The following is a 15,569-nucleotide window of genomic DNA, read 5'->3' on the forward strand; positions in this document are numbered from 1 at the left end:
ATTCTTCAGTAATACTACAGAGGCCAAGATGAATATTATTATCTTTTCTATAAGTTTTATTTAATATATATTCTTCAGTAATACTACAGAGGTCAAGATGAATATTATCATCTTTTCTATTAAGTTTTATTTAATATATATTCTTCAGTAATACTACAGAGGTCAAGATGAATATTATTATCTTTTCTATTAAGTTTTTATTTAATATATATTCTTCAGTAATACTACAGAGGCCAAGATGAATATTATCATCTTTTCTATTAAGTTTTATTTAATATATATTCTTCAGTAATACTACAGAGGTCAAGATGAATATTATTATCTTTTCTATTAAGTTTTATTTAATATATATTCTTCAGTAATACTACAGAGGTTAAGATGAATATTATCTTTTCTATTAAGTTTTATTTAATATATATTCTTCAGTAATACTACAGAGGTCAAGATGAATATTATTATATTTTCTATTAAGTTTTATTTAATATATATTCTTCAGTAATACTACAGAGGTTAAGATTAATATTATCTTTTCTATTAAGTTTTATTTAATATATATTCTTCAGTAATACTACAGAGGTCAAGATGAATATTATTATCTTTTCTATTAAGTTTTATTTAATATATATTCTTCAGTAATACTACAGAGCTTAAGATGAATATTATCTTTTCTATTAAGTTTTATTTAATATATATTCTTCAGTAATACTACAGAGGTCAAGATGAATATTATTATCTTTTCTATTAAGTTTTATTTAATATATATTCTTCAGTAATACTACAGAGGTTAAGATGAATATTATCTTTTCTATTAAGTTTTATTTAATATATATTCTTCAGTAATACTACAGAGGTCAAGATGAATATTATCATCTTTTCTATTAAGTTTTATTTAATATATATTCTTAAGTAATACTACAGAGGTCAAGATGAATATTATTTTTTTTCTATTAAGTTTTATTTAATATATATTCTTCAGTAATACTACAGAGGTCAAGATGAATATTATTATCTTTCCTATTAAGTTTTTATTTAATATATATTCTTCAGTAATACTACAGAGGTCAAGATGAATATTATTATCTTTTCTATTAAGTTTTATTTAATATATATTCTTCAGTAATACTACAGAGGCCAAGATGAATATTATCATCTTTTCTATTAAGTTTTATTTAATATATATTCTTCAGTAATACTACAGAGGTCAAGATGAATATTATTATCTTTTCTATTAAGTTTTATTTAATATATATTCTTCAGTAATACTACAGAGGTCAAGATGAATATTATTATCTTTTCTATTAAGTTTTATTTAATATATATTCTTCAGTAATACTACAGAGGTTAAGATGAATATTATCTTTTCTATTAAGTTTTATTTAATATATATTCTTCAGTAATACTACAGAGGTTAAGATGAATATTATCTTTTCTATTAAGTTTTATTTAATATATATTCTTCAGTAATACTACAGAGGTCAAGATGAATATTATTATCTTTTCTATTAAGTTTTATTTAATATATATTCTTCAGAAATACTACGGAGGTTAAGATGAATAATATCTTTTCTATCAAGTTTTATTTAATATATATTCTTCAGTAATACTACAGAGGTCAAGATGAATATTATTATCTTTTCTATTAAGTTTTATATAATATATATTCTTCAGTAATACTACAGAGGTTAAGATGAATATTATCTTTTCTATTAAGTATCATTTAATATATATTCTTCAGTAATACTACAGAGGTCAAGATGAATATTATCATCTTTTCTATTAAGTTTTATTTAATATATATTCTTCAGTAATACTACAGAGGCCAAGATGAATATTATCATCTTTTCTATTTAGTTTTATTTAATATATATTCTTCAGTAATACTACAGAGGTCAAGATGAATATTATTATCTTTTCTATTAAGTTTTATTTAATATATATTCTTCAGTAATACTACAGAGGTCAAGATGAATATTATTATCTTTTCTATTAAGTTTTATTTAATATATATTCTTTAGTAATACTACAGAGGTTAAGATGAATATTATTTTTTTTCTATTAAGTTTTATTTAATATATATTCTTCAGTAATACTACAGAGGTTAAGATGAATATTATTATCTTTTTTATTAAGTTTTATTTAATATATATTCTTCAGTAATACTACAGAGGTCAAGATGAATATTATTATCTTTTCTATTAAGTTTTTATTTAATATATATTCTTCAGTAATACTACAGAGGTAAAGATGAATATTATCATCTTTTCTATTAAGTTTTATTTAATATATATTCTTCAGTAATACTACAGAGGCCAAGATGAATATTATTATCTTTTCTATTAAGTTTTATTTAATATATATTCTTCAGTAATACTACAGAGGTCAAGATGAATATTATTATATTTTCTATTAAGTTTTATTTAATATATATTCTTCAGTAATACTACAGAGGTTAAGATGAATATTATTATCTTTTCTATTAAGTTTTATTTAATATATATTCTTCAGTAATACTACAGAGGTCAAGATGAATATTATTATCTTTTCTATTAAGTTTTATTTAATATATATTCTTCAGTAATACTACAGAGGTCAAGATGAATATTATCATCTTTTCTATTAAGTTTTATTTAATATATAGTCTTCAGTAATACTACAGAGGTCAAGATGAATATTATTATCTTTTATATTAAGTTTTTATTTAATATATATTCTTCAGTAATACTACAGAGGTCAAGATGAATATTATCACCTTTTCTATTAAGTTTTTATTTAATATATATTCTTCACTAATACTACAGAGGCCAAGATGAATATTATCATCTTTTCTATTAAGTTTTATTTAATATATATTCTTCAGTAATACTACAGAGGTCAAGATGAATATTATCATCTTTTCTATTAAGTTTTATTTAATATATATTCTTCAGTAATACTACAGAGGTCAAGATGAATATTATTATCTTTTCTATTAAGTTTTATTTAATATATATTGTTCAGTAATACTACAGAGGTCAAGATGAATATTATCATCTTTTCTATTAAGTTTTATTTAATATATATTCTTCAGTAATACTACATAGGTCAAGATGAATATTATTATCTTTTCTATTAAGTTTTTATTTAATATATATTCTTCAGTAATACTACAGAGGTCAAGATGAATATTATCATCTTTTCTATTAAGTTTTATTTAATATATATTCTTCAGTAATACTACAGAGGCCAAGATGAATATTATCATCTTTTCTATTAAGTTTTATTTAATATATAGTCTTCAGTAATACTACAGAGGTCAAGATGAATATTATTATCTTTTCTATTAAGTTTTATTTAATATATATTCTTCAGTAATACTACAGAGGTTAAGATGAATATTATCTTTTCTATTAAGTTTTATTTAATATATATTCTTCAGTAATACTACAGAGGTCAAGATGAATATTATTATCTTTTCTATTAAGTTTTATTTAATATATATTCTTCAGTAATACTACAGAGGTTAAGATGAATATTATCTTTTCTATTAAGTTTTATTTAATATATATTCTTCAGTAATACTACAGAGGTTAAGATGAATATTATCTTTTCTATTAAGTTTTATTTAATATATATTCTTCAGTAATACTACAGAGGCCAAGATGAATATTATCATCTTTTCTATTAAGTTTTATTTAATATATATTCTTCAGTAATACTACAGAGGTCAAGATGAATATTATTATCTTTTCTATTAAGTTTTATTTAATTTATATTCTTCAGTAACACTACAGAGGTCAAGATGAATATTATTATCTTTTCTATTAAGTTTTATTTAATATATATTCTTCAGTAATATTGCAGAGGTCATGATGAATATTATTATCTTTTCTATTAAGTTTTATTTAATATATATTCTTCAGTAATACTACAGAGGTCAAGATGAATATTATTATTTTTCTATTAAGTTTTATTTAATATATATTCTTCAGTAATACTACAGAGGTCAAGATGAATATTCTTATCTTTTCTATTAAGTTTTATTTAATATATATTCTTCAGTAATACTACAGAGGTCAAGGTGAATATTATTATCCTTTCTATTAAGTTTTATTTAATATATATTCTTCAGTAATACTACAGATGTTAAGATGAATATTGTCTTTTCTATTAAGTTTTATTTAATATATATTCTTCAGTAATACTACAGAGGTCAAGATGAATATTATTATCTTTTCTATTAAGTTTTATTTAATATATATTCTTCAGTAATACTACAGAGGTTAAGATGAATATTATCTTTTCTATTAAGTTTTATTTAATATATATTCTTCAGTAATACTACAGAGGCCAAGATGAATATTATCATCTTTTCTATTAAGTTTTATTTAATATATATTCTTCAGTAATACTACAGAGGTCAAGATGAATATTATTATCTTTTCTATTAAGTTTTATTTAATATATATTCTTCAGTAATACTACAGAGGTCAAGATGATTATTATTATCTTTTCTATTAAGTTTTATTTAATATATATTCTTCATTAATACTACAGAGGTCAAGATGTATATTATTATCCTTTCTATTAAGTTTTATTTAATATATATTCTTCAGTAATACTACAGAGGTTAAGATGAATATTATCTTTTCTATTAAGTTTTATTTAATATATATTCTTCAGTAATACTACAGAGGTCAAGATGAATATTATTATCTTTTCTATTAAGTTTTATTTAATATATATTCTTCAGAAATACTACAGAGGTTAAGATGTATATTATCTTTTCTATTAAGTTTTATTTAATATATATTCTGCAGTAATACTACAGAGGTCAAGATGAATATTATTATCTTTTCTATTAAGTTTTTATTTAATATATATTCTTCAGTAATACTACAGAGGTCAAGATGAATATTATCATCTTTTCTATTAAGTTTTATTTAATATATATTCTTCAGTAATACTACAGAGGCCAAGATGAATATTATTATCTTTTCTATTAAGTTTTTATTTAATATATATTCTTCAGTAATACTACAGAGGTCAAGATGAATATTATCATCTTTTCTATTAAGTTTTATTTAATATATATTCTTCAGTAATACTACAGAGGTCATGATGAATATTATTATCTTTTCTATTAAGTTTTATTTAATATATATTCTTCAGTAATACTACAGAGGTCAAGATGAATATTATTATCTTTTCTATTAAGTTTTATTTAATATATATTCTTCAGTAATACTACAGAGGTCAAGATGAATATTATCATCTTTTCTATTAAGTTTTATTTAATATATATTCTTCAGTAATACTACATAGGTCAAGATGAATATTATTATCTTTTCTATTAAGTTTTATTTAATATATATTCTTCAGTAATACTACAGAGGTTAAGATGAATATTATCTTTTCTATTAAGTTTTATTTAATATATATTCTTCAGTAATACTACAGAGGTCAAGATGAATATTATTATCTTTTCTATAAAGTTTTATTTAATATATATTCTTCAGTAATACTACAGAGGTTAAGATGAATATTATCTTTTCTATTAAGTTTTATTTAATATATATTCTTCAGTAATACTACAGAGGTCAAGATGAATATTATCATCTTTTCTATTAAGTTTTATTTAATATATATTCTTCAGTAATACTACAGAGGCCAAGATGAATATTATCATCTTTTCTATTAAGTTTTATTTAATATATATTCTTCAGTAATACTACAGAGGTCAAGATGAATATTATTATCTTTTCTATTAAGTTTTATTTAATTTATATTCTTCAGTAACACTACAGAGGTCAAGATGAATATTATTATCTTTTCTATTAAGTTTTATTTAATATATATTCTTCAGTAATATTGCAGAGGTCATGATGAATATTATTATCTTTTCTATTAAGTTTTATTTAATATATATTCTTCAGTAATACTACAGAGGTCAAGATGAATATTATTATTTTTCTATTAAGTTTTATTTAATATATATTCTTCAGTAATACTACAGAGGTCAAGATGAATATTCTTATCTTTTCTATTAAGTTTTATTTAATATATATTCTTCAGTAATACTACAGAGGTCAAGGTGAATATTATTATCCTTTCTATTTAGTTTTATTTAATATATATTCTTCAGTAATACTACAGATGTTAAGATGAATATTGTCTTTTCTATTAAGTTTTATTTAATATATATTCTTCAGTAATACTACAGAGGTCAAGATGAATATTATTATCTTTTCTATTAAGTTTTATTTAATATATATTCTTCAGTAATACTACAGAGGTTAAGATGAATATTATCTTTTCTATTAAGTTTTATTTAATATGTATTCTTCAGTAATACTACAGAGGTCAAGATGAATATTATCATCTTTTCTATTAAGTTTTATTTAATATATATTCTTCAGTAATACTACAGAGGTCAAGATTAATATTATTATCTTTTCTATTAATTTTTGTTTAATATATATTCTTCAGTAATACTACAGAGGTTAAGATGAATATTATCTTTTCTATTAAGTTTTATTTAATATATATTCTTCAGTAATACTACAGAGGTCAAGATGAATATTATTCTCTTTTCTATTAAGTTTTATTTAATATATATTCTTCAGTAATACTACAGAGGTTAAGATGAATATTATCTTTTCTATTAAGTTTTATTTAATATATATTCTTCAGTAATACAACAGAGGTCAAGATGAATATTATCATCTTTTCTATTAAGTTTTATTTAATATATATTCTTCAGTAATACTACAGAGGCCAAGATGAATATTATTATCTTTTCTATTAAGTTTTATTTAATATATATTCTTCAGTAATACTACAGAGGTCATGATGAATATTATTATCTTTTCTATTAAGTTTTATTTAATATATATTCTTCAGTAATACTACAGAGGTTAAGATGAATATTATCTTTTCTATTAAGTTTTATTTAATATATATTCTTCAATAATACTACAGAGGTCAAGATGAATATTATCATCTTTTCTATTAAGTTTTATTTAATATATATTCTTTAGTAATACTACTGAGGTTAAGAGGAATTTTTTTTTTCTATTAAGTTTTATTTAATATATATTCTTCAGTAATACTACAGAGGTCAAGATGAATATTATTATCTTTTCTATTAAATTTTATTTTATATATATATTCTTCAGTAATACTACAGAGGCCAAGATGAATATTATTATCTTTTCTATTAAGTTTTTATTTAATATATATTCTTCAGTAATACTACAGAGGTCAAGATGAATATTATCATCTTTTCTATTAAGTTTTATTTAATATATATTCTTCAGTAATACTACAGAGGTCAAGATGAATATTATTATCTTTTCTATTAAGTTTTATTTAATATATATTCTTCAGTAATACTACAGAGGTCATGATGAATATTTTTATCTTTTCTATTAAGTTTTATTTAATATATATTCTTCAGTAATACTACAGAGGTCAAGATGAATATTATTATCTTTTCTATTAAGTTTTTATTTTATATATATTCTTCAGTAATACTACAGAGGCCAAGATGAATATTATCATCTTTTCTTTTAAGTTTTATTTAATATATATTCTTCAGTAATACTACAGAGGTTAAGATGAATATTATCATCTTTTCTATTAAGTTTTATTTAATATATATTCTTCAGTAATACTACAGAGGTCAAGATGAATATTATCATCTTTTCTATTAAGTTTTATTTAATATATATTCTTCAGTAATACTACAGAGGCCAAGATGAATATTATCATCTTTTCTATTAAGTTTTATTTAATATATATTCTTCAGTAATACTACAGAGGTCAAGATGAATATTATTATCTTTTCTATTAAGTTTTATTTAATATATATTCTTCACGAATACTACAGAGGTCAAGATGAATATTATTATCTTTTCTATTAAGTTTTATTTAATATATATTCTTCAGTAATATTACAGAGGTCATGATGAATATAATTATCTTTTCTATTAAGTTTTATTTAATATATATTCTTCAGTAATACTACAGAGGTCAAGATGAATATTATCATCTTTTCTATTAAGTTTTATTTAATATATATTCTTCAGTAATACTACAGAGGTCAAGATGAATATTATTATCTTTTCTTTTAAGTTTTATTTAATATATATTCTTCAGTAATACTACAGAGGTCAAGATGAATATTATTATCCTTTCTATTAAGTTTTATTTAATATATATTCTTCAGTAATACTACAGAGGTTAAGATGAATATTATCTTTTCTATTAAGTTTTATTTAATATATATTCTTCAGTAATACTACAGAGGTCAAGATGAATATTATCATCTTTTCTATTAAGTTTTATTTAATATATATTCTTCAGTAATACTACAGAGGCCAAGATGAATATTATCATCTTTTCTATTAAGTTTTATTTAATATATATTCTTCAGTAATACTACAGAGGTCAAGATGAATATTATTATCTTTTCTATTAAGTTTTATTTAATATATATTCTTCACGAATACTACAGAGGTCAAGATGAATATTATTATCTTTTCTATTAAATTTTATTTAATATATATTCTTCAGTAATACTACAGAGGTCATGATGAATATTATTATCTTTTCTATTAAGTTTTTATTTAATATATATTCTTCAGTAATACTACAGAGGTCAAGATGAATATTATCATCTTTTCTATTAAGTTTTATTTAATATATATTCTTCAGTAATACTACAGAGGCCAAGATGAATATTATTATCTTTTCTATTAAGTTTTTATTTAATATATATTCTTCAGTAATACTACAGAGGCCAAGATGAATATTATCATCTTTTCTATTAAGTTTTATTTAATATATATTCTTCAGTAATACTACAGAGGTCAAGATGAATATTATTATCTTTTCTATTAAGTTTTATATAATATATATTCTTCAGTAATACTACAGAGGTCAAGATTAATATTATCATCTTTTCTATTAAGTTTTATTTAATATATATTCTTCAGTAATATTACAGAGGTCATGATGAATATTATTATCTTTTCTATTAAGTTTTATTTAATATATATTCTTCAGTAATACTACAGAGGTCAAGATGAATATTATTATCTTTTCTATTAAGTTTTATTTAATATATATTCTTCAGTAATATTACAGAGGTCATGATGAATATTATTATCTTTTCTTTAAAGTTTTATTTAATATATATTCTTCAGTAATACTACAGAGGTCAAGATGAATATTATCATCTTTTCTATTAAGTTTTATTTAATATATATTCTTCAGTAATACTACATAGGTCAAGATGAATATTATTATCTTTTCTATTAAGTTTTATTTAATATATATTCTTCAGTAATACTACAGAGGTTAAGATGAATATTATCTTTTCTATTAAGTTTTATTTAATATATATTCTTCAGTAATACTACAGAGGTCAAGATGAATATTATTATCTTTTCTATAAAGTTTTATTTAATATATATTCTTCAGTAATACTACAGAGGTTAAGATTAATATTATCTTTTCTATTAAGTTTTATTAAATATATATTGTTCAGTAATACTACAGAGGTCAAGATGAATATTATCATCTTTTCTATTAAGTTTTATTTAATATATATTCTTCAGTAATACTACAGAGGCCAAGATGAATATTATCATCTTTTCTATTAAGTTTTATTTAATATATATTCTTCAGTAATACTACAGAGGTCAAGATGAATATTATTATCTTTTCTATTAAGTTTTATTTAATTTATATACTTCAGTAACACTACAGAGGTCAAGATGAATATTATTATCTTTTCTATTAAGTTTTATTTAATATATATTCTTCAGTAATATTGCAGAGGTCATGATGAATATTATTATCTTTTCTATTAAGTTTTATTTAATATATATTCTTCAGTAATACTACAGATGTCAAGATGAATATTATTATTTTTCTATTAAGTTTTATTTAATATATATTCTTCAGTAATACTACAGAGGTCAAGATGAATATTCTTATCTTTTCTATTAAGTTTTATTTAATATATATTCTTCAGTAATACTACAGAGGTCAAGGTGAATATTATTATCCTTTCTATTAAGTTTTATTTAATATATATTCTTCAGTAATACTACAGATGTTAAGATGAATATTATCTTTTCTATTAAGTTTTATTTAATATATATTCTTCAGTAATACTACAGAGGTCAAGATGAATATTATTATCTTTTCTATTAAGTTTTATTAAATATATATTCCTCAGTAATACTACAGAGGTTAAGATGAATATTATCTTTTCTATTAAGTTTTATTTAATATATATTCTTCAGTAATACTACAGATGCCAAGATGAATATTATCATCTTTTCTATTAAGTTTTATTTAATATATATTCTTCAGTAATACTACAGAGGTCAAGATGAATATTATTATCTTTTCTATTAAGTTTTATTTAATATATATTCTTCAGTAATACTACAGAGGTCAAGATGAATATTATTATCTTTTCTATTAAGTTTTATTTAATATATATTCTTCATTAATACTACAGAGGTCAAGATGTATATTATTATCCTTTCTATTAAGTTTTATTTAATATATATTCTTCAGTAATACTACAGAGGTTAAGATGAATATTATCTTTTCTATTAAGTTTTATTTAATATATATTATTCAGTAATACTACAGAGGTCAAGATGAATATTATCATCTTTTCTATTAAGTTTTATTTAATATATATTCTTCAGTAATACTACAGAGGCCAAGATGAATATTATTATCTTTTCTATTAAGTTTTTTTTTAATATATATTCTTCAGTAATACTACAGAGGTCAAGATGAATATTATCATCTTTTCTATTAAGTTTTATTTAATATATATTCTTCAGTAATACTACAGAGGTCATGATCAATATTATTATCTTTTCTATTAAGTTTTATTTAATATATATTCTTCAGTAATACTACAGAGGTCAAGATGAATATTATTATCTTTTCTATTAAGTTTTTATTTTATATATATTCTTCAGTAATACTACAGAGGCCAAGATGAATATTATCATCTTTTCTATTAAGTTTTATTTAATATATATTCTTCAGTAATACTACAGAGGTCAAGATGAATATTATTATCTTTTCTATTAAGTTTTATTTAATATATATTCTTCAGTAATACTACAGAGGTCAAGATGAATATTATCATCTTTTCTATTAAGTTTTATTTAATATATATTCTTCAGTAATATTACAGAGGTCATGATGAATATTATTATCTTTTCTATTAAGTTTTATTTAATATATATTCTTCAGTAATACTACAGAGGTCAAGATGAATATTATTATCTTTTCTATTAAGTTTTATTTAATATATATTCTTCAGTAATATTACAGAGGTCATGATGAATATTATTATCTTTTCTATTAAGTTTTTATTTAATATATATTCTTCAGTAATACTACAGAGGTCAAGATGAATATTATCATCTATTCTATTAAGTTTTATTTAATAGATATTCTTCAGTAATACTACAGAGGTCAAGATTAATATTATTATCTTTTCTATTAAGTTTTATTTAATATATATTCTTCAGTAATACTACAGAGGTCAAGATGAATATTATTATCTTTTCTATTAAGTTTTATTTAATATATATTCTTCAGTAATACTACAGAGGTAAAGATGAATATTATTATCTTTTCTATTAAGTTTTTTTTAATATATATTCTTCAGTAATATTACAGAGGTCATGATGAATATAATTATCTTTTCTATTAAGTTTTTATTTAATATATATTCTTCAGTAATACTACAGAGGTCAAGATGAATATTATCATCTTTTCTATTAAGTTTTATTTAATATATATTCTTCAGTAATACTACAGAGGTCAAGATTAATATTATTATCTTTTCTATTAAGTTTTTATTTAATATATATTCTTCAGTAATACTACAGAGGTCAAGATGAATATTATCATCTTTTCTATTAAGTTTTATTTAATATATATTCTTCAGTAATACTACAGAGGTCAAGATTAATATTATTATCTTTTCTATTAAGTTTTATTTAATATATATTCTTCAGTAATACTACAGAGGTCAAGATGAATATTATTATCTTTTCTATTAAGTTTTATTTAATATATATTCTTCAGTAATACTACAGAGGTCAAGATGAATATTATTATTTTTTCTATTAAGTTTTTTTTAATATATATTCTTCAGTAATATTACAGAGGTCATGATGAATATAATTATCTTTTCTATTAAGTTTTTATTTAATATATATTCTTCAGTAATACTACAGAGGTCAAGATGAATATTATCATCTTTTCTATTAAGTTTAATTTAATATATATTCTTCAGTAATACTACAGAGGTCAAGATTAATATTATTATCTTTTCTATTAAGTTTTTATTTAATATATATTCTTCAGTAATACTACAGAGGTCAAGATGAATATTATCATCTTTTCTATTAAGTTTTATTTAATATATATTCTTCAGTAATACTACAGAGGTCAAGATTAATATTATTGTCTTTTCTATTAAGTTTTATTTAATATATATTCTTCAGTAATACTACAGAGGTCAAGATGAATATTATTACCCTTTCTATTAAGTTTTATTTAATATATATTCTTCAGTAATACTACAGAGGTCAAGATGAATATTATCATCTTTTCTATTAAGTTTTATTTAATATATATTCTTCAGTAATACTACAGAGGTCAAGATGAATATTATTATCTTTTCTATTAAGTTTTATTTAATATATATTCTTCAGTAATACTACAGAGGTCAAGATGAATATTATTACCCTTTCTATTAAGTTTTATTTAATATATATTCTTCAGTAATACTACAGAGGTTAAGATGAATATTATCTTTTCTATTAAGTTTTATTTAATATATATTCTTCAGTAATACTACAGAGGTCAAGATGAATATTATTATCTTTTCTATTAAGTTTTTATTTAATATATATTCTTCAGTAATACTACAGAGGTCAAGATGAATATTATCATCTTTTGTATTAAGTTTTATTTAATATATATTCTTCAGTAATACTACAGAGGCCAAGATGAATATTATTATCTTTTCTATTAAGTTTTTATTTAATATATATTCTTCAGTAATACTACAGAGGTCAAGATGAATATTATCATCTTTTCTATTAAGTTTTATTTTATATATATTCTTCAGTAATACTACAGAGGTCATGATGAATATTATTATCTTTTCTATTAAGTTTTATTTAATATATATTCTTCAGTAATACTACAGAGGTCAAGATGAATATTATTATCTTTTCTATTAAGTTTGTATTTTATATATATTCTTCAGTAATACTACAGAGGCCAAGATGAATATTATCATCTTTTCTATTAAGTTTTATTTAATATATATTCTTCAGTAATACTACAGAGGTTAAGATGAATATTATTATCTTTTCTATTAAGTTTTTATTTTATATATATTCTTCAGTAATACTACAGAGGCCAAGATGAATATTATCATCTTTTCTATTAAGTTTTATTTAATATATATTCTTCAGTAATACTACAGAGGTCAAGATGAATATTATTATCTTTTCTATTAAGTTTTATTTAATATATATTCTTCAGTAATACTACAGAGATCAAGATGAATATTATCATCTTTTCTATTAAGTTTTATTTAATATATATTCTTCAGTAATATTACAGAGGTCATGATGAATATTATTATCTTTTCTATTAAGTTTTATTTAATATATATTATTCAGTAATACTACAGAGGTCAAGATGAATATTATTATCTTTTCTATTAAGTTTTATTTAATATATATTCTTCAGTGATATTACAGAGGTCATGATGAATATAATTATCTTTTCTATTAAGTTTTATTTAATATATATTCTTCAGTAATACTACAGAGGTCAAGATGAATATTATCATCTTTTCTATTAAGTTTTATTTAATATATATTCTTCAGTAATACTACAGAGGTCAAGATGAATATTATTATCTTTTCTATTAAGTTTTATTTAATATACTCTTCAGTAATACTACAGAGGTCAAGATGAATATTATTATCCTTTCTATTAAGTTTTATTTAATATATATTCTTCAGTAATACTACAGAGGTTAAGATGAATATTATCTTTTCTATTAAGTTTTATTTAATATATATTCTTCAGTAATACTACAGAGGTCAAGATGAATATTATTATCTTTTCTATTAAGTTTTATTTAATATATATTCTTCAGTAATACTACAGAGGTTAAGATGAATATTATCTTTTCTATTAAGTTTTATTTAATATATATTCTTCAGTAATACTACAGAGGTCAAGATGAATATTATCATCTTTTCTATTAAGTTTTATTTAATATATATTCTTCAGTAATACTACAGAGGCCAAGATGAATATTATCATCTTTTCTATTAAGTTTTATTTAATATATATTCTTCAGTAATACTACAGAGGTCAAGATGAATATTATTATCTTTTCTATTAAGTTTTATTTAATATATATTCTTCAGTAATACTACAGAGGTCAAGATGAATATTATCATCTTTTCTATTAAATTTTATTTAATATATATTCTTCAGTAATACTACAGAGGCCAAGATGAATATTATTATCTTTTCTATTAAGTTTTATTTAATATATATTCTTCAGTAATACTACAGAGGTCAAGATGAATATTATCATCTTTTCTATTAAGTTTTATTTAATATATATTCTTCAGTAATACTACAGAGGCCAAGATGAATATTATTATCTTTTCTATGAAGTTTTTATTTAATATATATTCTTCAGTAATACTACAGAGGTCAAGATGAATATTATCATCTTTTCTATTAAGTTTTATTTAATATATATTCTTCAGTAATACTACAGAGGTCAAGATGAATATTATTATCTTTTCTATTAAGTTTTTATTTAATATATATACTTCAGTAATACTACAGAGGTCAAGATTAATATTATCATCTTTTGTATTAAGTTTTATTTAATATATATTCTTCAGTAATACTACAGAGGCCAAGATGAATATTATTATCTTTTCTATTAAGTTTTTATTTAATATATATTCTTCAGTAATACTACAGAGGTCAAGATGAATATTATCATCTTTTCTATTAAGTTTTATTTAATATATATTCTTCAGTAATTCTACAGAGGTCATGATGAATATTATTATCTTTTCTATTAAGTTTTATTTAATATATATTCTTCAGTAATACTACAGAGGTCAAGATGAATATTATTATCTTTTCTATTAAGTTTTTATTTTATATATATTCTTCAGTAATACTACAGAGGCCAAGATGAATATTATCATCTTTTCTATTAGGTTTTATTTAATATATATTCTTCAGTAATACTACAGAGGTTAAGATGAATATTATTATCTTTTCTATTAAGTTTTATTTAATATATATTCTTCAGTAATACTACAGAGGTCAAGATGAATATTATAATCTTTTCTATTAAGTTTTATTTAATATATATTCTTCAGTAATATTACAGAGGTCATGATGAATATTATTATCTTTTCTATTAAGTTTTATTTAATATATATTCTTCAGTAATACTACAGAGGTCAAGATGAATA

The sequence above is a fragment of the Euprymna scolopes genome, chromosome 46 (assembly GCF_053919585.1).
Source record: "Euprymna scolopes isolate OS-2025 chromosome 46, ASM5391958v1, whole genome shotgun sequence".
Lineage (NCBI taxonomy): Eukaryota > Metazoa > Mollusca > Cephalopoda > Sepiida > Sepiolidae > Euprymna > Euprymna scolopes.